Source organism: Aquarana catesbeiana, linkage group LG06 (genome assembly GCF_042186555.1).
Source record: "Aquarana catesbeiana isolate 2022-GZ linkage group LG06, ASM4218655v1, whole genome shotgun sequence".
In the NCBI taxonomy this organism is placed as follows: Eukaryota; Metazoa; Chordata; class Amphibia; order Anura; family Ranidae; genus Aquarana; species Aquarana catesbeiana.
The window spans coordinates 161,385,547-161,410,623 of NC_133329.1; the positions used below are offsets into that span (position 1 = coordinate 161,385,547).

Here is a 25,077-nt window from a genome sequence, read left to right on the forward strand (position 1 = left end):
CACCTTGCGAGCCCTGTCGCGGGTCATACCAGGCCCTTAGGTCTAGTATGGATTTTAAAGGGAAGCCCCCCTACACTGAAAAAACACATGGGGGTCCCCTCTACAATCCATACCAGACCCCGATCCGAGCATGCAGCCCGGTCGGTCAGGAAAGGGTGTGGGGATGAGTGAGCGCCCCCCCTCCTGAACCGTACCAGGCCGCATGCCCTCAACATGGGGGGGTGCTTTGGGGGAGGGGGCGCCCTGCGGGCCCCCCCACCCCAAAGCACCTTGTCCCCACGTTGATGAGGACAAGGGCCTCTTCCCGACAACCCTGGACGTTGGTTGACGGGGTCTGCGGGCGGGGGGCTTATCGGAATCCGGGAGCCCCCTATAATAAGAGGGCCCCCAGATCCTGGCCCCCCACCCTATGTGAATAAGTATGGGGTACATGGTACCCCTACCCATTCACCTAGGGAAAAAGTGTCAATAATAAAACACACTACACAGGTTTTTAAAATAATTTATTAAACAGCTCCGGGGGGTCTTCCTCCAGCTTCGGGGGTCTTCTTCCGGCTTCGGGGGTCCCTCCGGTTCCTCTTCTCCCGGTGTTCCAGGCCATGTGACTTCCCCTAAACATCATTGAGAGCAGGGAAGTCACGTCTTGACGCACACATATGTGACGCTCGGATAATTACGTCACGCCGGGCGCATGCGCAGAGAGTGGAACGCAGACGGACGTGTTTCCGGTGGGCTGCTTCGCTCTCAGGCGCTTCACATTACAGCGGGGGACGGACCAGGATGTTAGGGGGATAATATAGGCGTGCCACCTCCTTTCTGGACATATTTTATCTATGTTTAATGGCGGGGCTGGAACGCATGAGATTGAGGCTTGGAACGCACGCGGGTCCGCCATCTTGGCCAAACCCGGAAGTGCAGTTAATTGATGTTGGGGGCTGGATTCTCAATACAGGGGTCTTAGTACTTATAAAAAGGAACATGGCAGCAGTGGGTAGGCACCCCAGAAGAAGTCCTATGAGACGAAACGCGTCGGGAGGACTCCACTGCCGCCATTTTATTCACAAGCACTTGATTTGTTCTTCTTAATATGTAAGTGTGTTTCTTTTTAATACATTTTTTATATATTTACGGAATTACACTATTTGGCCTTTTTTTCTGTCCCACATGGGGTTTGTCCAAGGATATCTCCAACCTCTACTCAGAATAAACACCCCGGTGAGGCACCCCTAGGACTCCAGCGTACTGGTGTGATCTTCCTATCATCTGCCAGGGGGCAATTTTTCAAGCCTTTCTGACTCATACAGCGTATGCTGATTTGGGTCCTAGCTTGACGGGACTTCCCTGTGGCATTCCCCGTGACGTCACAGGGAAGTCCTGTCAAGTCACCGTGCGTCAGAGGGGGGCGGAGTCACCGGGTGGCCCCGCCCCCCCGTTATTTAAGAACCGTCAGAAGAGGAGACGCATCACACAGCGGGAGCCTCCCTCCATGCCAGCATGGGTGCAGAGCGGCCCAGAGAAGAAAATGAAGAAGAGAAGAAGAGAAGATGAAGAAGAAGATGAAGAAGAGAAGAAGATGAAGAGAAGAGCGGGAGCCTCCCCCCATGCCATGGGTGCGGAGCAGCCCGAGGAGAAGAAGATAGAAGATGCCGCGGAGGAGATGCTGGACGAGAACGCCGTTTTTTCAGGAGCAGTGATTTTAATAATGCTTAAAGTCAAACAATAAAAGTGTAATATCCCTTTAAATTTCGTAGCTGGGGGGTGTCTATAGTATGCCTGTAAAGGGGCGCATGTTTCCCATGTTTAGAACAGTCTGACAGCAAAATGACATTTCAAAGGAAAAAAGTCATTTAAAACTACTCGCAATAGTCCATGAGAATATTACGAAAATGTTGGTATGATCTAGCATTCCTGAGAGCCATTTTAGCAGGAAAGTTACACAACACTTATTGGTCATTGAGCATACGAATCCTGCATAATCTTCCTATACGTCAGGACAGTTGAACACTTTCTTATACAATGCCAGATACTCACTGCAGAACAATATTGGGTCATCTCCTCTACTAAATCCCATTCATTGTAAATCACTCTTACCGCTATCACGACTGTCTAAAATATACTGCAACTCTTTCCTCTGCTCCTCTGCATCTGCTAAGTTATCATTAACCTGTGCAGGTAACTGGCCTGCCAGAGGTCCTTGTAGCCATGCTTTTAGAAGAGAGCATGCATCCTCATTACTCAAATAGTATCTAACTACTAGAATCTCAAATTTATTTTACAGACTCACTGATGATTCCAGAGTATTAAATTCACCAAGAAACTGGCACAAAAAAGTCTATCTTGGATTGTAATCAAACTGTTAGTTTGATTTAAAGATATAGGTGCAATAGCTGACTGTCTTTTATTGTGGACCTTCCCCTCATTGACTGTGCAGATATTAGCCAATTGACAAGTTCTTATGTGCTCATTGAGTGATAATATACATTGCTGTTTAGTAAAAAGCTGCTAGTTTGCATCTGCTAATTTTCTTTCTAAAGACTAGGGATGAGCCGAACACCCCCCGGTTCGGTTCGCACCAGAAGATGCGAACGGACCGAAAATTCGCACGAACGTTAGAACCCCATTGACGTCTATGGGACTTGAACGTTCGAAATCAAAAGTGCTCATTTTAAAGGCTAATTTGCATGGCATTGTCCTAAAAAGGGTTTGGGGACCCGGGCCCTACCCCAGGGGACTTGTATCGATGCAAAAAAAACTTTTAAAAACGGCCATTTTTTCGGGAGCAGTGATTTTAATGATGCTTAAAGTAAAATAAAAAAAAAGGTAAATATTCCTTTAAATATCGTACCTGGGGTGTGTCTATAGTATGCCTGTAAAGTGGCATGTGTTTCCCGTGTTTAGAACAGTCCCTGCACAAAATGTAATTTTTAAAGGAAAAAATCTCATTTAAAACTGCTTGCGGGTTTAATGTAATGTCGGGTCCTGGCAATATGGATGAAAATCAGTGAGACAAACGGCATGGGTACCCCCCAGACCATTACCAGGCCCTTTGGGTCTTGTATGGATATTAAGGGGAACCCCGCACCCAAATTAAAATAAGGAAAGGTGTGGGGCCACCAGGCCCTATATACTCTGAACAGCAGTATACAGGCGGTGCAAACAAGACAGGGACTGTAGGTTTGTTGTTAAGTAGAATCTGTTTGTAATTTTTAACGGGTACATTTTTAACGTGTTTAGCTCCAGCCAAAAAATCTTTTTTAAGCTTTTTGGAAAACATAGGGAAGGGTTATCACCCCTGTGACATTTGTTTTGCTGTCTTTCCTCCTCTTCAGAAGATTTCACCTCACTTTTTGTCCCAATGACAAATGTTTTTTGAAAATTTGGGTTTTTTTGTGGAACAAGGATTGGAAAGCATCAGTGGAAAGGAGAAATTTTTTTCCCATATTAACTCTTACAGGAGAGAATTTCCCTTCTTAGGGGTAGATTTCATCTCACGTCCTGTTGTCTCCTTCCGTTAGCAAGTAGGAGTCGTTTGTAAGTTAGATGTTTGAAAGTAGGGGCCTGCCCTATATACTCAGCAGAAATTTGGGCCTTAGGTGTTGTTGTGGCCACAACACTGTAAGCCCTCACAGGGCCCTGCTGTGAAATATTAGATCAAGAATTGTAATTACATGCCCCTGTTGAACAAGGGCAGAAAAATTGGGCCTTTGGTGGTGGTGGTGCCACAACACTGTAAGTCCTCACTCGCTCTTGGTGGGTGCAGAAATGGGCCCTGCTGTGAAATATTAGATCAAGAATTGTAATTACATGCCCCTGTTGAACAGGGGCTGAAAAATTAGGCCTTAGGCACTGGTGCTGGTGCCACAACACTGCAACCCCTCACAGATACTCTAGTTGGAACGCAGAAATGAGCCCTGCTGCAAAGTATTGCATCAAAAATTGTAATTACAGGCCCCTGTTAAACAGGGGCTGAAAAATTGGGCCTTAGGCACTGGTGCTGGTGCCACAACACTGCAACCTCTCACAGATACTCTAGTTGGAACGCAGAAATGAGCCCTGCTGCAAAGTATTGCACCAAAAATTGTAATTACATGCCCCTGTTAAACAGGGGCTGAAAAATTGGGCCTTAGGCACTGGTGCTGGTGCCACAACACTGCAACCCCTCACAGATACTCTAGTTGTAACGCAGAAACTAGCCCTGCTGCAAAGTATTACATCAAAAATTGTAATTACACACCCCTGTTAAACAGGGGCTGAAAAATTGGGCATTAGGCACTGGTGGTGACGCCCAGAACCAAAAATGTTCTTACAAGCTATCAGCGTGATGATTGAGGAGGAAGAGGATAATTACTCAGGGATAGTCACTCAGCATCAGCATAGGCAGTCTTTGAAGGGATCTGAGATTTCACAAAAAATTATTCGGTTACATCAGCATCAGGTGCTTGGTAGCTGGTGGTGATCCAAGACTGATTCATTTTTATGAAGGTCAGTCGATCGACCGAGTCGGTGGACAGACGCACCCTGTGATCGGTTACAAAGCCTCCATCAGCACTGAATGTGCGTTCCAAAAGAACGCTGGATGCAGGACAGGCCAGTAGCTCAATTGCATACTGTGCAAGCTCTGGCCAGTGATCCATCCTCAAGACCCAGTAACCCAGAGGATTTTCGGTGGGAAAGGTGTCCAAGTCAGATCTTGCCCCTAGGTATTCCTGCACCATGTAAAACAGATGCTGGCGATGGTTGCTGGAACCGATCATACCTTGGGGCTGCGGACCAAAAAATTGTCTGAACGCATCGGTCAGACAGCCACCTTCTCCACCGCTCCTTCTTTGACTGACCGAAGCCTCAGCAACACGTTGTCCAGAAACAGGAGTTTGTAACCTCCCAGTCTCTGGGAACGTGTTGCGCAGACCTTTCTGCAAGGCCTCCCGAAGATGTTTCATCCTCTGCTCCCTCTGCGATGGCAAGATAAGGTCCGCAACCTTACCCTTGTAACGTGGATCAAGGAGGGTTGCCAGCCAGTATTGGACCTTCTCCTTGATACCACGAATACGAGGATCCTTACGCAGGCTTTGCAGGATCAGGGAGGCCATGCAGCGTAGGTTTGCTGAGGCATTCGGTCCGGAGTCCTCTGGGTCACTAAGGATGACATGGTCCGCAGCCACCTCCTCCCAGCCACGTACAAGTCCATGTGTTTCTTGGGACTGATCCCTTAAAGACTGCTGCTGATGCTGAGTGCCAGGCTCCACCTCCATACTGACACAATCTTCCTCCTCCTCCTCCTCCCCCACCTCCTCCTCTTCCTGTGTGATCGGCGGGCATGCAGGAACACTGTCTGGATAAAGGGGGCCTTGAGAGCTAAGGAAGTCCTCCTCTTCCTGCCTCTGTTCTGCCTCAAGTGCCCTGTCCATTATTCCACGCAGCGTGTGCTCCAACAGGTGGACAAGGGGGACAGTGTCACTGATGCATGCACTGTCACTGGTCACCATCCTCGTGGCCTCCTCAAATGGTGACAGGACAGTGCATGCATCCCTGATCATGGCCCACTGGCGTGGGGAAAAAAAACCAAGCTCCCCTGACCCTGTCCTGGTGCCATAGTCACACAGGTACTCATTGATGGCCCTCTGCTGCGTGTGCAGCCGCTGCAGCATGGCCAACATTGAGTTCCACCTGGTGGGCATGTCACAGATTAGGCGGTTCTTGGGCAGGTTAAACTCCTTTTGGAGATCCGTCAGCCGAGCACTGGCATTATATGACCAGCGGAAATGCACACAGACTTTCCTGGCCTGCCTCAGGACATCCTGTAAGCCCGGGTACCTGCCCAAGAACCGCTGCACCACCAAGTTAAGGACGTGAGCCAAACAGGGCACATGGGTCATTTGTCCCTGTCGGAGGGCAGAGAGGAGGTTGGTGCCATTGTCGCAAACCACCATTCCTGCCTTAAGTTGGCGTGGCGTCAACCACCTCTGAACCTGCCCCTGCAGAGCTGACAGAACCTCTGCCCCAGTGTGGCTCCTGTCCCCCAAGCACACCAGCTCAAGCACCGCATGGCATCTTTTGGCCTGCGTACTTGCGTAGCCCCTTGAACGACTACGGAGCACCGCTGGTTCCGAGGAAGAGGCCATGGAGGAAGAAGAAGACGAGGGGGTGGAGGAGAGAGGTGTGTCACAATCATTAGCATTTTGGAGGCGTGGTGGCGGAACAACCTCCAACACTACTGCACCTTGTCCTGCATCCTTCCCAGTTGCCAGCAGAGTCACCCAATGCGCTGTGAAACTTAGGTAACGTCCCTGTCCATGCCTGCTGGACCATGAGTCAGCGGTAATATGCACCTTACCGCTGACCGCCCTGTCCAGCGAGGCATGGACATTGCCTTCCACATGCTGGTAGAGAGCCGGAATCGCCTTCCGTGAGAAAAAGTGGCGTTTGGGTACCTGCCACTGAGGAACCGCACATTCCACAAACTCACGGAAGGGGGCAGAGTCTACCAACTGAAAAGGCAGCAGTTGAAGTGCTAGCAATTTTGCCAAGCTAGCATTCAACCGCTGGGCATGTGGATGGCTGGAAGCAAACTTCTTTCGGCGGTGCAGCAGCTGGGGCAGGGAAATTTGCCTGGTACAATCTGACGTCGGTGTACCAAAATCAGATTGCCCACAAGTACTTGGCTGTGACACACCTAATTCTACACCTTCATTCCTCTCAGTGCAGGTCTCAGAGAGGACTGAAGGTATAGTGGGGTTGGAGATCTCAGCTGATGAGGAGCAAAGAGAGGTCCTCTTTGTTCTTTGGTGTGGGTCTTTTAGATACGCTTGCCAACGAACTGCATGGCAGGTCAACATATGTCTGGTCAAGCATGTGGTACCCAAGCGGGAGATGTTTTGGCCACGCGAGATAAGCTTGAGACATATGTTGCAAATAGCAGCGGTGCGATCTGATGCACTCGTCTCAAAAAAGGCCCACACCAAAGAACTTTTTGAATAACGCGCAGAGACTGCAGCGCCCTGCACATGTGGAGCTTTGGGGTGTGATGCAGTCAAGGTGCTGCCCTTAGGCTGGCCCCTGGAGGGCATCCTGCCTCATTGGTGATGTGCCGCCTCCTCGTCCTCCTCTCTCCTATCAGGCACCCACGTTGAGTCAGTGACCTCATCATCCCCTCCCTCCTCATCACTGGAGCAAACCTGGCAGTATGCTGCAGCAGGGGGAGCATGACTGCCAGATTGCTGTCCTTCTTGGGCACCCCCTCTGTCCGTGCTCATGTTACTGCCTTCATCGAGCTCAGTATCATTATCAGAGCCTTCCAAACGCTGGGCATCCTCCTGGAGCGTGTACCCAACACTGTGGTCAAACAGTTCGAGGGACTCCTCAGAAGGACATGGTGGGGCTAGGGAAGGAGTCACTGATGACATTGAGCCAAGGGAAGAGGCTGCTGCTTTGCCAGACAAAGTACCCTGGGCATGGGTGAGAGAGGATGAGGAGGATGAGGACGGCTTGGTCATCCACTCGACCAAGTCTTCCGCATGTTGCGGCTCAACACGGCCAGCTGCCGAAAAAAAGGCCAAGCATGTCCCACGGCCATGTGCTGATGAGGATGCACCGTCTCCACGACCAGCACTAGACACAGAGCCTGCTTGCCCTCTCTTATTGGCTTGTGACTGTCTGCCTCTCCTTCTTGGCCTTCCAGACATACTAATGGCCTGTAGCTGCACTAAGCTGGGATAAATATATATATATATATATATATATATATATATATATATATATATATATATATATATATATATATATATATATATATATGTACTGATACTGCAGCTAGCAAAATCAACTGTCTGCCTGTAGTATGAGAACACCACCAACCTTCTACAGGTAGCTTTAGCTGAACACTGTGCAGAGCTCGCAAAAAACTAACTTGTAGCTTTTTTAGCTGCCTGTGCTAGTGATAGGATCAGGAAAACACCACCAACCTTCTACAGGTAGCTTTAGCTGAACACTGTGCAGAGCTCGCAAAAAAATAACTTGTAGGTTTAGCTGGACACTGTGAGGAGGACGCACCACACTAACTTGTAGTTTTAGCTGAACACTGTGAGCAGGACGCACCGCACTAACTTGTAGGTTTAGCTGAACACTGTGAGCAGGACGCACCGCACTAACTTGTAGTTTTAGCTGAACACTGTGAGGTGGACGCACCATACTAACTTGTAGTTTTAGCTGAACACTGTGAGCAGGATGCACAGCACTAACTTGTAGTTTTAGCTGTACACTGTGAGCAGGGCGAACCGCACTAACTTGTAGGTTTAGCTGAACACTGTGAGGTGGACGCACCACACTAACTTGTAGGTTTAGCTGAACACTGTGAGCAGGACGCATTGCACTAACTGTAAATAGTCTAGCTGCCTGACTGTGGTACTAATAGGATCAAAAGAACACCAGCAATTTTCTTCAAGTAGCTGTAAATACTGTAACAAGGCAAGCCTGCCTGTCAGTAAGAAGATAACAGGAACGGATCTAGCTGAACACTGTGAGCAGGACGCACTGCACTAACTTGTAGCTTTAGATGAACACTGTGCAGAGGTCTCACTACGCTAACTTGTAGGTTTAGCTGAACACTGTGAGGAGGACGCACAGCACTAACTTGTAGTTTTAGCTGAACACTGTAAGCAGGACGCACCGCACTAACTTGTAGTTTTAGCTGAACACTGTGAGCAGGACGCACTGCACTAACTTCTAGGTTTAGCTGAACACTGTGAGGTGGACGCACCACACTAACTTGTAGGTTTAGCTGAACACTGTGAGCAGGACGCACCCCACTAACTTGTAGGTTTAGCTGAACACTGTGAGCAGGACGCACCGCACTAACTTGTAGGTTTAGCTGAACACTGTGAGGTGCACGCACCACACTAACTTGTAGGTTTAGCTGAACACTGTGAGCAGGACGCACCCCACTAACTTGTAGGTTTAGCTGAACACTGTGAGCAGGACGCACCCCACTAACTTGTAGTTTTAGCTGAACACTGTGAGCAGGACGCACTGCACTAACTGTAAATAGTCTAGCTGCCTGACTGTGGTACTAGTAGGATCAAAAGAACACCAGCAATTTTCTTCAGGTAGCTGTAAATACTGTAACAAGACAAGCCTGCCTGTCAGTAAGAAGATAACAGGAACGGATCTAGCTAAACTGAATACAGTGTATATATATATATGCAACACCTGGGATGCATATATATATACACAATACACTGTAAGTGCAGCTAACTGACTGACTGTTCTGCCTAATCTATCTAACTCAAATCAAATGACACTGTCTGTCTCTCTCTCTCTCTATCTATGAACGCCGGAACACACACTACACAGGGCCGCCGTGCAGGCGGCCTTATATAGTGTGGGGCGTGTGCTAAATCCCCTGAGCCATAATTGGCCAAAGCCTCCTTGGCTTTGGCCAATTACGGCTCTCTGTTCAGACGGCGCTGTGATTGGCCAAGCATGCGGGTCATAGTGCATGCTTGGCCAATCATCAGCCAGCAATGCACTGCGATGCCGCAGTGAAATATGTGCCGTGACACGCCACACGAATTTGGCGCGAACGGCCCATATCATTCGCAATTCGGCAAATGGGCGAACAGACGATGTTCGAGTCGAACATGGGTTCGACTCGAACACAAAGCTCATCCCTACTAAAGACATAACCAACTTTCCATCTCACACAACTTTATTCACAATGATTCTAAAGTAGGGCCGTTACTGATTAAAATTTTCGTGTTCGATTAATCGTTTTTTTTTTAATCGATTAATCGACTAATTTTAATTAATTATAATGCACATACAGATCCAACTACTTTTAGCTTTTGTTATGGCAATGGCCGAAGCCGAACATAGCAGGGCATGGCTAGGACATCACACGTCAATCAAAAGCAAGCGCCGCCATCATGGCAACAGCAGAAGCCGATCCACACGGCAAAAATATCACAGCTTATCAATGTTAAAAACGGAGGTTATCAAATTTGCCTATACTTAGCTCACTGAATGATCCCAGTTAACCACATCCATATTTACCATCACTGTCCAGGCTGTCCGGTGACATCACGGACATAGACGTCACCGGACTCCTCCCCCCTTCTCTTCGTTATCAGACGGAGGCACTTGGGGAAGGGGGGAGGAGTCCGGTGACATCACCGGATCTCCGACGGAACTCTCTGAAGTCCCGGAAGCCGGTGGAGAGGTGAGTACCGATCAAAAGAATTTTGATCGATGAAAAACATTTTGATTGATCAAAAAGATTAAAGATTAATCGAGGAATTAATCTTTAATTTCCACAGCCCTACTCTAAAGGTTTTTTCTTCATATCACAGTCCATACTGCACCTCTGAAGCTGTTCTTGTAGGTCACTGTTTATTTCTGACAAATTGCCTGCTGTAGCCTGCAATTTATCAATTGCCATACTGGAGGCTGTTGCAACCTTTAGAAGGCTTTCGCTAATTTTCTCTATGTCCTCCCTGAGATGCCTCCTCTCTGTTTTCCACTTCTCCCCCATTTGCTCAGATATAAATTTAATTCTGAGCAATACTGCAATTTAATTTGCTAACCTCTCTTTCTTCACTTTCTTTGTTTGCTGTTTACCCAATAATCAAGTTGTTGACACTGAGACAATAGTAAATGACACTGGCTTTTAGGAGATTCATCTGCACAAGAATGATAACTGGCAGAGGCATATTTTTTTAACATATGTACACACCTTTCCTTTGATCGCTACTATACGAATTGATGTTCTTTGCTCTATTGCCCTGCTTTTGGCTTTTTCTGAATCGCTATGTTGTCAAGGCTTTCATTTCTCTAGAGCTGAATGATGCAATCAGCTTTGCACTTCTCCTTTAATTGCTACTATATGAATTGTTGCCCCTTGCCCTGTGGCCTTCCTTTGGTTTTCCATGAATCACTATGTTGCACCACATGTACGGGTCAATATGGGGGACCCTTTGAGTTGTTAATTCAAAAATTCAAAAACAGCAAAAATTCTTAAAACCAATTATAGGTTGTATTTCACTTTAATAATGGCTCGTATTACATTGTGCATGTAAAATGACTCCCCTTGGTTGGCTGCTACAGCAGGACCCAGATATGGGCCCTTCCTCAAGATGGTGGGCTGTGACATGGTCACGTCCTCCGCCTTCCCCGTCCCTGCATGTGAACACGCAGCCTTGCTATGTTGCGCTGGGATGGGTGGAATCTTGCCCACCTCCCTTCCCGGTTCCCAGCATGCCTATGTGCCCAGCAGTGAGTAACGTCCGTCATATGACAGGCAATTACGTCATGGCGCATGCGCCGGTGCATCTGAAGCCACAGCGGCCATCTTCGTATAGGTCCGGCGTCCAGAAAATTTGATTCTGGCCGCTGGACCACAGCTGGGGGCAATTTGGAGAGCATAAGTTCTCTTATATGGCGCAGCTATTTCCCAGGATAGCGCTCTTTCCCCTCTCTACAGCCTGAAAACAGGCTGACAATTAGTTTGGCAGTGTGGTATCGATACAGGTAGGACATGCTTTTGGAGGGCTGCTTTCCTTAGCAACAAATTTCCTTAATAGTTGACAGTTTACTTATCTCTTGGTTTAATTTGCAGATTGAGTTAATCTCTGCTCAAATGAAACAGCATATGGCTGTCACTGTTGGAACTTGCTGCATTTGAAATATCTACAACCAGCATTATCTTCCCCTCTTCTTGTCTTTGTGATAGGCTTATATTAACAAGGGTTATCTAATCGCTATGCAAAGGCAGTGTAGTGCTATAGAGAAATGTTACTTTGCACTAACAATCTTAACATTCTTATTAGCAGTAGTATCATTATTGTAGTTATTATTATAACATTACTATTATTATTATTATTGAGCGATCTTTATAACATTATCACCATCATTGAGTGAATGTGTTGAAATTAAATTTAAGAGGGGCAGGAGGCGGAGCCTAGCGGAGCAGACATGCATTGTTAGAGCTCCACACCGCTGAGGAGAGAAGAGAAGGACAAAGCGGAGCCTGCAGGCTCAAAAGGTATCCATTTGAACCTTTTTGCCCCAGGGAACAAACTGTGAAAGTTTGGGCAGGAAATATGGTACTGGGAGGAAACCGTGGCAGAAATAAAAATCACCTCACAAAGAGCTCACAGGCACTCACTGCAGCTGAAGCAGCTCCAGTCACCTCACAAGATACAGCATCAGGGCGCTCTCACAGACAGAAAATGTCACAGCAAGACTCTCCATTTGAGTCAGATACAGAACAAATCCTCTCACAAACTTCTCCACAAGCCTCCTCAGTATCCCCAGTAATATTATTACAATTTGAAAAGATGCTTCATAAGGCTTTAAAACAAACCTCAGACCAAATAACAAAAAGCCTAACCAAAGAAATAAGAGAGCTGGGAAACCGCACCGCAGCCTTAGAAATAAACATGGATGAAATTGAAATTACAACCCAAGAAAATATAACAGAATTGGAAAAATTAAAAAAAGAGAATTGAATACTTCAAACTAAGCTCGAAGATTACGAAAATAGAGCCAGACGTTCAAACTTGCGCATAAGGGGAATACCTGAAACTGTGACAGACCTGCAATCTACTATTACTGCTCTATTACAAGAACTAAAGCCAGATATCCCTATTGAACGTTTAGAACTGGACAGAGTACACAGAGCCCTCACAGCCAAAAAGAAAGATGGACCCCCACGTGATATAATCACAAAATTTCATTATTACAGAATGAAAGAACAAATACTAATTGCTGCAAGAGAAAAAAAGAAACTTAATTTTCAAGGACATAATTATCAAATTTTTGCTGACTTATTCCAACTTACTATTACTAAAAGACGATCCATGAAACCCCAACTAATGGAACTGCAACGCCACAACATTATGTATCAATGGGGCTTCCCCTTTTCAGTCAAATTTAACTACCAAGGTACAATTTACAGAAGCAGATCAGCAGATGAACTACAACAAACCCTTTTAAAATTAAATCTGACAGAACCCACAAGCAGCAACACTCCCACACGCAGAAGAATGGCATCATCTTCACCTTCAGGCAGCACCCAGAAAATTTCAGAACAAAATGGGAATCATCATTCTCACAAAAGAGGCCGTTATGCCACATCATCCATGGACCAAGAAGATTCAATGGACTGACATCCTAATTCCTGATATCTCTTCATTTATCATACTAAGAGATGGTTCTCTATAAAAAACCTGTATTTATAACTGAATGTAACTGCATTCTGATAGTCACACACTGTGTGGGATCATGTTACATTCCAGTTATATTTCTTATTACTTCTGATTCATATAGCTTTAGAATATATAAGTGAAATAAGGAAATCCTTGTTCAGTTATATATTATCAGGTAATAACAATAGATTTATTACTTTTTAGGACAAATATGTTCAATAATCCAGAAGTAAAGGAAGCTTTTTCTTTCTTTTCTTAAAACAAATATATTATTACCTAACTAGTTCCTAGAATTATGTTTTTGTTTATTCTAATCTGAAGCAATACAACCTCAATTTTATAAGTTGACATATCTAAACAGTTACATATGAATAAAATATGTAATTGTTTACTCTAAAAGGGTTAAAATTCCAAAATAATTCAAACTATCTTCATCAATACCAAAGTTATTAACAGTACCTTTCTAACTGAATTATTTAGCCTAGGGCAAGACTAACCATATACAACCACCCTGGAATAAATGATTTCAACAAAAACTATATTCTGCACTCCAATTAATGAAACATCATTTTGATGTCTTTTGACATAGCACTTCTCTCCTGTAAGCGGAAGATCCGTGTACCCCCATTAGCCCTCCTCATTCTCCCAACCATATTATGTGGGAGTGTGACGAAGGCACTTATTCCCCTGAGAGAGATATTTATTCTCTTTCACGGGTAAATTGTGATTACTTGCAAAAAATAATTTATACAATGTATCATCTAATCTCATATGTTTTTTGTTTACTCTTTACTCCAGAATTCACTGGTTTCTTTTCTATCTATTCATCTCTTCAGTCCACACAGGTTGATCTGCGCAGTCAGCTCTGCATAACAAAAAGTAAGTCAAAACTATTTGATCTATTGCCATGGCACCACTGAATATACTTTCCCTGAATGTTCAGGGAATAAATGTCCCTCAAAAAAGGACCAAAGCCTTCCGTACTTTCCATAACAAGAAGGCTCACATAGTATGCCTCCAAGAAACACACTTCACCAAAGATTCTACTCCAAAATATATTTCTCCTTTTTATCAACAAATTTACACGGCTTCTGCCTATACCAAGCAAAGGGGAACTCTAATTGCATTTCACCGATCCACACCATTCACCTTATCATCAGAAATTAAAGACCCAGAAGGTAGATACCTGATACTCATGGGTTATATAATGGATACAGCAATCACAGTGATTTCCTACTACGCTCCTAACAAACAACCTACACCATTCCTCTCACATATATTACAAGTGATTAATACACACAAAATAGGAACAGTGATAATGTGTGGGGATTCGAACCAGGTCCTCCTCCCATTTCTAGATAAATCACCTTTTACACCATCCAAAATAACCTCTAGATTACCTTTTTCTCAACTTCTTTCCAAATACAATCTGGTAGATTCATGGGGAGAAAGTAACCCAATGAAAAAGAAATTCACTTATTTCTCGCACCCTCATCAAACCTTCACCAGAATAGATCATATTTTTCTAACAATAGGAATGATACCAGAAATTATTGCATCAGATATAATTCCGATTCCGTGGTCTGACCATAATGCAGTATACACTACTATAGCCTCAGCCATACCAAAAGCGCATGACCCAACGTGGTACTTACCGGACATAATGCTCAAACACCCACTACATCAGATGGCCATTGAACAAGCTTTAAAGGAATACATATCAATTAATAATACAACAGACATCTCCCCAATAACACTGTGGGAAGCTCATAAGCCTGTCTTGCGTGGTACAATACAAAGACAAATGGCACTATTTAAACGGGAACGCAAAAATCTAGCAAAAAAACTAGAACTCAATTTTAATGCAGCCTACATATCATTTCAAGATAATCCATCCCAGAGTACAAAATCTCATCTGGAAAAATCTAGATTGGAATACGATCTATTTCTCACTGAGTCAGTTGATAAATCCCTCAAACGCTCCAAACACAATTTCTACATGAATACAAACAAACCAGGTACATATTTGGCTCGGGCATTAAATTCAACTAACAAATCTTTCAAACCAATACGTTTGAAATTATCAAAAAATGTTTACACTTGTAATCCAGTTAAAATAGTCCATAAATTTCACTCACATCTCGCAACTTTATACAAGACAAACAATGAATTTAATCCTACACAGGCTGAATCCTTCTTCTCAAAAATAACCTTACCTGAGTTATCTCAGAATCAAAAAAGCAGTTTGGATGAGCCTATAACTATAGATGAAGTTGCTAACGCCATAAAAGACCTAAAACTTAACAAAAGACCAGGCCCAGACGGCTACTCGGCTTTATACTATAAAACATTCTCAGAAATACTCTCTCCCATTCTCACTGAAACTTTTAACAAACTTCTAGATGGACATTCTTTTCGGCAAGAAACACTAATGGCAATTGTTTGTATGATCCCAAAACCCCTTTCTGATGATACTTCCTGTTTGAATTATCGGCCTATCTCTCTGTTAAACCTCAATATTAAATTATTAGCAAAAATAATAGCAAAACGCCTCAATAGCATTATAGGAAAATTAATACATAGAGATCAAGTAGGCTTCATGCCAAATAGACAGGCAGGCGATAATATACGCAGGGCAGTGTTATTGGCACATATTGCTAAAAAACGGAAAATCCCTTTATGTTTTCTATCTCTCGATATTAAGAGGGCATTTGACACAGTATCCTGGCAATATATGCAATACTCATTACAAAAATGGGGTTTTGGATCCCACTTTTTAACATGGATCAAAGCATTATATAATAAACCCAAAGCCTATATAAAATATGCTGGATACAAATCTGAAGCCTTTAATATCAAAAGAGGTACCCGACAGGGTTGCCCATTATCTCCCTTATTATTTGCCCTTATACTCGAACCCATGGCCCAATACATCAGAACAAACCAAACTATAACTGGCATTGAAGTAGGAGGTATTACACACAAATTATGTATATTTGCAGACGATATATTACTTTTTCTATCATCACCACAGGTCTCTGGTCCTAACTTAATACCAGCTCTTGATGGATTTGCAGCCCTATCTGGCCTTATGATTAATCCTAAGAAATGCCTAGTGCTTAATATTTCACTGACAAACATGGAATTGATCCCAGCTAGGGCTGCACTCCCATTCACATGGGCAGAAAAATCAATCCCATATCTTGGAATTCATTTAACAGCATCTCATTCTGACTTATTCTCAACCAATTATCCTCCTGTATTAAGACAGATCACAAATCTAATAAAACAATGGTCGCAACTTCCTTTATCCTGGATAGGGAAGATTAATGCAATCAAAATGACTATTCTACCCAAATTGCTTTATCTATTCAGAGTCCTCCCTATTCCAATTCCTTCCTATTTTTTGAGAATAGTACAAAAAAGAGCAACTTTGTTTATATGGGGCTCTTCTAAACCACGTATACCTATACACACACTACATCTTCCCAAAAATAAAGGAGGCCTGGGATACCCTAATTTTACTAACTACTACAGAGCAGCACATTTGGCCAGTCTGTCCAAATACCATGCAAAACAGGAAATCCCATTATGGGTATTTATAGAGGCTTCAGAAAATGACCCTCTATTAATATCAAATTTATTATGGCTTGATCCTAAAGACCGCTTTAAAATTCATAATCCCATAACTAAACACTTCTTATCTCTCTGGGATAAACTAAAAACCAAATATCAGTTACAATCTCCACACAATCCTCTCCTTTCTTTTATCAGAAATCCGACCTTTTATCCGGCATGGATCTACCCAAATTCTTTTAAAGCTTGGACAACATCAGGCATTCAGACACTAAATGACTTCATAGCATCTAAATCATTCCTTTCATTCCCATCGCTTAGAGAAAAATATGATCTACCAAACTCTGAGATATTCAGATATCTCCAAATCAAAAATTTCTATACACCATTCCTAAAGGGGGATACACCATTATCCCAATTATCAATTTTTGAATCAATCTGTACAAAAGATCCATTTGCTAAAGGTACAATTTCATCACTTTATAATCAATTATATGGAGTAGCAAATCTTAATAGACCCTCTTACGTTCAGAGGTGGGAGGAGGACCTGGGACGAACTTTAGAAGACACGGACTGGTCTAACATATGGCTCACATCTAAGTCATCTTCACCCAACATCTTAGCACTGGAGACAAATTATAAAGTCCTAACTCGCTGGTACCTTGTACCCGCTAGAGTGGCAAAATATTCACCTAATACCTCAGCTCTTTGTTTTCGAGGATGCCCAGAAATAGGCACATATTTACACATATGGTGGACGTGCCCAGTAATCCAAACCTTCTGGAAGGAAGTCTTCGTGATTGCATCTAAAATATTTAAAAAAATAATACAACCAGATCCATATTTAACTTTACTTAATCTAAAACTGGAATGGTTAACACTCTCTCAATTCAAACTTATGATCCAACTAATAACGGCTGCAAAACAAACAGTGGCCAAGGCATGGAAATCTCCTACATTGGTACTAGCAGAAACAATTCACAGAATGAATAATACAATGTCCCATGCTAAGATGGTAGCCATCGATCAAAATCAAATTCCAAAATTTGAAAAACTTTGGCATCCTTGGATAAAACAACAGTTCCTGTCAAACTTCAATGACTCTGTCCTGTTGCCATGGTAACAGATTAAATGACCTACAGAGACACCCATTCTAAGGCTTCAAAGAGAACTAAAAAGAATAATAAACTGACGAGCGGGACAACCTTGTGGACCATACCTCTACCTTTCAACCCTTTTTCTTCTTTCTCTTTCCTTTTCTCCACCTTACGATTAAAGCTCATTATCAGAATTTATTTGACCTATATACACGCTACTTGTAAACAATATGTATAGTAGGTATAAATCATTTAAATACCTACAAAAGTAACTAAGGAAATGATATATATCTTTAATTTAGGTTTACGTGAACCCAATGTTTAATATTTGAAATTTCATGATATTTACCTATATAAACCCTACTGTAAAACAATGAGCTTACTTTATAGATCCTTGTAAACTTACTTTATGTATCTTTATAACATTGTATACTAAATAAACTTCTTTTGACAAGGAAATTAAATTTAAATTATGGTTATTTGTTAGACTCAATGTGAGGAACCTAAACTAAATCTATGAGAGGAGTTTACTTGTCAACCATCTGTCCAATGGACCACCATCTGTCCAATGGACCACCTGGACCACCTGTTTTTACTATAGTCATAGTTTTGATATACGTATACACAAGTTCCATTTCACCACTATACAATCTACACAATGCACAACTCTCTTAGTACTATGCCACTGAGCAACAAACTAAACTCAATTGCCTTTAACTCTTATGCCCTGTACACACGGTCGGACATTGATCGGACATTCCGAAAACAAAATCCATGGATTTTTTCCAACGGATGTTGTCTCAAACTTGTCTTGCATACACACGGTCACACAAAGTTGTTAGAAAATCTGATCGTTCCAAACGCGGTGACATAAAACACGTACGTCGGGACTATTAACGGGGCAGTAGCCAATAGCTTTCGTCTCTTAATTTATTCTGAGCATGTGTGGCAATTTGTGCGTCAGATTTGTGTACACACGATCAGAATTTCCGACAACGGATTTTGTTGTCGGAAAATTTTATAGCAAGCTCTCAAACTTTGTGTGTCGGAAATTCCAATCGAAAATGTGTGATGGAGCCCACACACGGTCGGAATTTCCGACAACTAGGTCCTATCACACATTTTCCGTCGGAAAATCTGACCGTGTGTACAGGGCATTACAACAACTCACACAACTCATATTACAAACAAATAAAAATCAAATCGTTCTTCTAGCATTCGATATCTCTCATTCATTACCACTCTTACCTAACATCACACCAAACTTTTGCATATCCATAGAAAAGACTCACCACACTTCCAGCCCTTCCGGTTTCTGGGATGTATTCAGCTGACTTTACAATGAGAGATTCAAAGAAGTCCTGCTTGTCCTTTTGGAACCATGAATCCAAGCATTTCTGTTCTGTAGGTTTTGTGTGGCTATTAGGATTATCTCATGCTTTCTGGGGTGACAAATGTAAAATGTGCTCTGTTTGGGGTGTCTGGCCTCCAATGAAGGATGACTAATTCTTAAAATAAGGGTCAGGTGTATTTACGGTAGGGATAGAAATACATTTTAATTACATATAAGGAAATGGAGTAAAACAATGGAGAGGGAAATGGACAGGGAAAAGGAAGGAGGGGGGGTCTGTCTTATATTGAACACACATCCTCACTGACTCTTCCATGCAAACCAAAGTCTCTCATCATTTTTTGACCCACCCTCAAAAATGGGTCTAAGCAAATCATTTACTGGTCCTTTGTATAAGATGTATGGAACCAAAAGGGTCACAAAAGTTAATTCCTCTTCCAGGCTCTGCTTTGAGTTTCTTTTGAGCACTCGATCAACACAGGATGTCCATCATCCTTCAGGCCCAATGCTGGCCAGGTGTGTGTGTGTGTGTGTGTGTGTGGGGGGGGGGGGGGCTGGGGGTACTTAAATAGCCTCAAGAGTCCTTGTAGAGTTGGGCTGAACACCCCCTTGTTTGGTTCATGCCAGAGCTCTTGAATGTTGCAAAAGTTCAGACCCGAATTTGGAACCCTATTAAAGTCTATGGGACCCGAACTTGAAAAATCAAAAGTGCCCATTTTGTAGTCTTATATGCAAGGTATTGGCCATAAAAAAGGGTATTGGGCCTGGGTACTGCCCTGGGGGACATGTATCAATGCTTTTAAAGGAGCAGTGATTTTAATGATGCTTAAGGTGAAACAATAAAAATGAAAAACTCCTTTAAATATAGTCCCTTGGTCTGCCTGTAAAGTGGGGCATCTGTACTGTGTAAAGAACCTGGTGCAGCAAATCTGACATTTAGTTAAAAAAAAAGACATTTAAAATGATTTTCCCTGCAAGCTTTCTTTATTTTGTAAACTACGGCGTGGGGAGCCAGTCTGTATGATGAGGCCACAATGTAGTGCACTCGGAACAAGATCTGAGATTTTTTGGATAAATTCTGGTGTCTCTTTCACAGACTTTGGATCTAAGTAGCACGTGCGGAAATATTGGTCCTTGGGTGTTGGTGTCTTCACACCATAACCCTTCACAGTTATCCTTGGCAAATGCAGGATTGGATTCTGCTCTTAAAAATGTCACACAGGTGCAGAAAAATTGGGCCTTGGGTGTTGGTGGTGCCGGCACCCTGTAACTCCTCACAATTACTCTTGGAGGGCACTGGACTAACACTGTGTTCAAATAATTCAGCCGACTCCTCCATACATGTTGATAGATGGGGCTATGGCAGAAGTAGCTGTGGACAAGGAGGCAGAATAGGCCGCTATGGCAGCTGCGGTGAACTATAAACTAGTGTCAGCTTTGGTGATGGGGAGGATGAGGATGGTTTAATAAGCCAGTCCACCTCCTCTGCATGCTGTGGTTGGATAGCATGGGCAACATCACTAAACAGAGAAAAATGTGCCCTATCTGAGGAGGGACAACATCCACCTTTGCTTGTGGACACAGACGCTACTGGCCCCCTCATAGTGGCATGGGAACATCTGTCTCTCCTTGTTGGCCTCCCAGACATGATGGGGAGGGCTTACCCAAATTTAATATATACTGGGAAATGTGTAATTGGATGCATTTTATTCAATGAACAGTGGTGTTTGGTGCATTTCAAATTGAGGACTGAATAATAACTGTATCAACACATAGTGGCACTGTGGATACTGTATAAATAACCAGTGCCATGTCCTGTATGAATTAGAGAAAAAAGATTTTTTGGGAAAAAATGGGCTAGGACTTTTTAGGCACGATCAAACAAGATGTACAAAAAATATATATTTTTTTGTACCACCATCTACTGAACTGAATTCCATATTTTAATTATCTTGACAGACTACCTACCCCTCAACAGCTGCCCTGTATTTTGCCTTTTTCCTTCTTGGCCTGTTTTTGGCTGTGAGCTTATACTCCATACATTCCACATTACGTATCCTCCTGATGCTCCTGAAGAAGCGCAAGGCACGTAACATGTAGAGCTATGTCCAAGTCACTTGGACATATCACTTCACTGCAATATAGCCGTACTCCTGGATCCATTGCGACAATGTTATGATATCTATATCTGTTGGATTCCATGTAGTTGTAAATTGGTTTTATACAGTTGTAAATCTAATTAGTATTTGACTTATTAATGTGGATTTTAATATTCAAATAAATATTTTTCTATGTTTATTTAATAAAATATATATTTTTGTACATCTTGTTTGGTCATGCCTAAAAAGTCCATGCTCATTTTTTCCCCAAAAATCTTTTTTTCTCTTAAATTGAGGACTGCCACTGACAGAAATGTAAAAACTATAAAAAAAATAAATAAAAAGGGGGGACAACAGCATTGCAGTCAGAAAAACTACAGCTGACAATTTAAAAAAAGGGGGCAGGCACGGGACAAAAAAACCAAAACACAAACAAAACAAAAAAACCCTGCAGCAACCAACAAAAAAGGGGGGTATACAGCACTAAATTTTATGTAATGCTGTGTTTAACACTGCACTACACTAATGCACTACAGTGACACTACACTTTACTCACACTATGCTCCCACTACACCTATGCCCTGTACACACATTAGGATTTTCCGACAACAAAATCTATTTTTTTTTTTCCGACGGATGTTGGCTCAAACTTGTCTTGCATACACACGGTCACACAAATCTTGTCAGAAATTCCAAACATCAAGAACGCGGTGACGTACAACACGTACGATGAGCCGAGAAAAATGAAGTTCAATAGCCAGTGCGGAATCCAAGATAGCGTCAGGTGAGTCCTCTCAGGCCGCACACGAGGCATCCCAGATCCTATCACCGTGCCATCCACCTGCATCCCCTCTTCTCCCCTCCTCTACGGACTCCCGAGGGAGCCCCTTCAGCAGCCCGAGCCGTCAGGGTGCAGGGAGGAACCACAGCAATACCCCACTCGGATCGCCTCATGACTATCAGGCGAACCCTGTTGTTTCCCCCTCCTCTAGCCCCCAGATCCCTCCCCACATGGTCCCTGGGCGCAGGGGCTCACAGGTGGCCCTGGAAGATGGAGACCTGAGGTCAAACATCCTAGCCCTCCCCACATGGGCTGATCTGGAGGGCTTTATGGCTCGAATGGAGAAAGCCTTCAGGAAAGATATAAAAGATTTACAGGCAGACACAGCTCACATAGGGGGCAGAGTGGAGGCCTTAGAGGCGACAGTGGAGGACATTACCCCTTCCCTGCAGGCCCTACAGACACGCTGCAGGATGCAAGACCAACGTATTGACTCTTTGCTTGATCAACTTGATGATGCACAGAACAGGAGCCGAAGGGTTAATATCCGTATACGCGGTTTACCAGAAGCCACGGGCCTCAGGGACATTATTCCTTCCCTTCAGGGATTATTCACACAGATTCTGGGGAGGGAGGCTCCTGATCACATAGAGATTGATCGTGCCCATCGGGCCCTCAGACCCCCCTCTGAGGATCCTGAAAAACCGCGGGACATTATTTGCAAACTGCACAAATATACCGTGAAAGAACATATCATGTACCATGTCAGAGGAACCCGCCACGTGGATTTTGATGGAGCCCAGCTGTCCTTATTCCCAGACTTATCCAGACGCACGTTGATGCAATCCAGGGCCCTTAAGCCACTGTTGACAGTCCTGCAGGACGCCCACCTAGTATACCACTGGGGGTTCCCCTTCAGCCTCTCGGTCACTAAGGGAGGCCAGCAAGTCACTTTACGGAACAAGTCGGACTTACCTCACTTTCTTTTCCACCTCTGCTTGCCTGAAGTGGACATACCTGATTGGCGCACACCCCCTGATGTCCCAGCTCCAGTTCGTCCAGAACCCTGGCGGCAGGCTCGTTGCAGACACCGCAACAAACGGTACCGCTGTTGCCGCGGTGCAAGGTCCCTTTTCTTCCTCGGCTGCACGCTGATGGCCTGATACAACACCGGAGGACTTAATTTTTCTATTCTCAGGACTGGTGTTTTGTTTTTGCTTTGTTTTTGTTTTTCATACATTTTGCTGCTGCAGATAATTTGCATGCACTTCTGATTTTCAGATGTGCTCATGTAAAGGAGCCCTGATGGGGCTCCCACCTGATGTCTCCCCACTCACCCCCCATAGGTGAACTCCTGGGAGTTACACTCCTCGGCCGAGGATGTCTACGGTGCATTGGTTATCCGAACCTTTTGGGGCTGGCTGGCCGAAAGGTAACCTCTGCACCGTTGAAGTTAGTGTTGCTTACTTGCCCACTGGGCATTATGTCCTTTTTCCCCCTTTTTCCCTTTTTATTTATTTTTTCCTGTTATATATTACTTATATGTTTTTTGTTATTACACTGCATGGGTTGTACTCATGTTTCTCTTTTCAGCACCTCAGGTTTAATGGGTCGATTGGCTGTGGGTCTCTCCTCATCCTCCTTACGCCCTTGGGGCGATGTTACCGGTAACCAACTATGGCTGATCTGAAGATTGTATCGTACAATGTCCGTGGCCTAGACTCTCCATCCAAACGCAGTAAGTTGTGGCTTGAGACAAAAAGACTGAGTGCACATATCTTACTCTTGCAGGAAACTCATTTCAGGACTGACTCAGTTCCCCGCCTCCCCATACATATATACAATCAATGGTACCTCAGCAACTCGCCCAGACCTAAATCTGGTGGAGTTGCGGTTGTAATACATAAGAATTGCCCTTTTATTCCCCTAGACCACTATGCGGACCCCGACGGCAGATTTTTCTTTCTGAAAGGCACTCTGTTCGACCATAAGCTTACACTTGTTGCGCTTTATGCTCCCAATTCTAGGCTGTTGAAATTTTTGGATAAGGTATTGGACACTCTTTCCACTTTTCGTGAGGGGCAACTGGTGGTGGTGGGGGACTTTAATGTCTGCCCTGACCCACAGTTAGATACCTCTTCTGGCCACTCTACACACTTGTTCGCTTTTCTTAAACGATTCCGAAAACCTTACATGCTAATCATCTGGTCGACTGCTGGAGAGTGACTTACCCCACCGTAAAAGACTTTAGATACTATGCTGCCACAAATAAAGTGTATACGCGGATAGACCTCCTATTGGTGAATCAATGTTTTATGGAGTCGCTCTCCAGCTCGTCGATTGGATCATTGACGATCTCCGACCATGCACCCATCTCTGTCTCCCTAGATCCTCTATCTCCAGATGTCCGTCATTGGACATGGCGGTTGAACGAAAACCTGTTGGACGATGCTGTGGCACAAAAGCGGGTTTCAGACACCATCTCTTTGTATTTTAAAGAGAATATGAGGGGAGAGACGGGGATGGCAAATGTAAGGGAAGAACATAAGGAAGTGATACGGGGTGAACTTATTTCCCAGGGATCTAGACTCAAAAAGGCACGCTGCGGGGAACATCAATCCCTGCTGACCCAACTGCTCACGGCAGAGCTCAAACACAAACGCCAAATGACGCCACCCCTCTATGAGGAGCTGATGGCCCTCAGAGAAAAGCTTTCCGACCTGTTAGAATTGCGAACTTGGGATAGACTGCGATATGTTTCCCATAAATTTTACGAGTTTGGAAATAAATGTGGTAGACTATTAGCTAGGGCCCTCAAACGACAACGCACATCCGGCCACGTCCATAAGCTCCAAACGGCCTCAGGTTCCCAAACTGTACTGTCTTCCACAATCGCGGACACCTTTCGGGAATATTATGCCCAATTTTATCAACTCCCTGCCACACTCGCCGGTCATACACACTTGCGGAAGGT

The 25,077-nt window shown here is 44.0% G+C and overlaps 1 pseudogene; it reads right to left on the minus strand.

Moving 5' to 3' along the window:
- Positions 1 to 1,853: 1,853 nt before the first annotated feature.
- LOC141148047 (posterior protein-like) overlaps positions 1,854 to 25,077 on the minus strand; it is a 32,220-nt pseudogene continuing 8,996 nt past the window's right edge.